General features: G+C 34.9%; 1 long non-coding RNA gene across 1 annotated transcript in view; it reads left to right on the forward strand.

Moving 5' to 3' along the window:
- Positions 1–811, forward strand: part of LOC103370470 (uncharacterized) — a 3,229-nt gene extending 2,418 nt beyond the window's left edge. The window contains exon 2 of the long non-coding RNA XR_520892.1: positions 544–811. This is a non-coding gene — a long non-coding RNA (uncharacterized LOC103370470). The remainder of the gene's footprint in view (positions 1–543) is intronic.
- The last annotated feature ends 693 nt before the right edge of the window (positions 812–1,504 follow it).

Genomic DNA, 1,504 nt, shown 5'->3' on the forward strand with positions numbered 1-1,504 from the left:
CAGTTAAATCTGTAACCAGCTCCAGCAGTCTGAAAAACTTGCAAAATTACAGCCTTTCAGAAACATCTACAAGAGCCCAGAGTGCTTTTTTTTTCAAGTATTTGATATTAACATCTGCATCTGCTGTCCGCTTTTAAACTCCGCTTAGGGATATAGAAACCATGAATAAGCCTTCAGACCTGAGTTTCATCTTGACTCACTGTTTGACTAAGTTTAGGAAAGTATTACGGTTTGGGTTAAAATATGGTCGTCTCACAACATTTTTGAAGCTTGTTCTCCATTTTCTGGGTTACCAGGGTGACATCTCACGTATGATTGTACGGCAATAACAGTAAAGCAATAAAATAAAATGTTAATTTGAAACGTATTTGTGATCCTGCAGAAAATACGTCTCCCTAAAAACTTTGAGAATTCAGTTCTCAGTGACTCCCTGCTATGAATGTAGCACCTGCAGTAGTTTCTCTTTTGTCTTTAGGTTTTCACACCAAATCATTGTGACTTAAAAGGACAAATTTGTGATTCGGATCTTCTTTTTGTTTTCAGGCCGGACGTTGGTGCCGACAGGTTAAGGTTGTCGCTGCTGCGTTTCTAAAGGTGGAATCATCTTCTTGTTTTACTAGACGCCAAATACCTTGAGTTGTTTTGGGCATTGCTGCTATGTTGATTCAGAGACACTTATTCACATAATGAAGTTATTTATTCAATAAAACAGGTTGATAAAATCAAAGAAGAAAAGCCAGATGGACTATTTAAATCATGTCTTTATGATCATTTGACTGTGAAAGTTATTCTTTAGTTTATACACTGAAAATATAAATGCAACTGCACACTGGCTTCAATGAGGTCACAGAGCCACAAAGAAATAATCTTAGTAGTTTATTCCCTTCCTGCATCAGCTGCTTTGGGNTGATTTTCATTAAATTTTTATGTATTTTCACTTTTGTCAATTTCAACTTATTTGAGTGACAGCTGTTTTTTTTTGCTTCTTTATTTTTTTTTTTTTTTTTAGCAGTTTCTAAACAAACAACAAAAACTTTTTACAGCATGTTCCTGCCTGTAAGACTGTACCGAGGGCTGCTCTACTCAAGTGTGTCTCTGCAGGAGAGCACAAGTGAAAATGGGTCACCTCTTGTTACTTACTGTAGGGAGAAAATCACTGCTTTTAGGGTTGTTTTTTTTTCCCCAGTGATTTAGATTTTCATTGTTCAAACCTGCTGCATATAATGAATGAATCCAATACTGTAGATTTGTGGGATAAATATGAGAAGAATGAGGATTTATCATCAGCATTTACAGCTGCAGGGAAGATTGATTGTAGAATAACACTGCAACTAATTCATCAGCTGTTTTGGCTATAAAATGTCAGAAAGTGGTGAAAACTACTGATCTGTGTTTAATGACAAATGTCTTTGTTTGTGTATATAGTCTTCTTTATAAAAAAAAAACAAAAACAAAAAACATCTTCTGTATATAATGTTTTTTTCTCTTGCAATTTTTTACACTG

This window comes from Stegastes partitus, unplaced genomic scaffold (genome assembly GCF_000690725.1).
Source record: "Stegastes partitus isolate 25-593 unplaced genomic scaffold, Stegastes_partitus-1.0.2 Scaffold1431, whole genome shotgun sequence".
Lineage (NCBI taxonomy): Eukaryota > Metazoa > Chordata > Actinopteri > Pomacentridae > Stegastes > Stegastes partitus.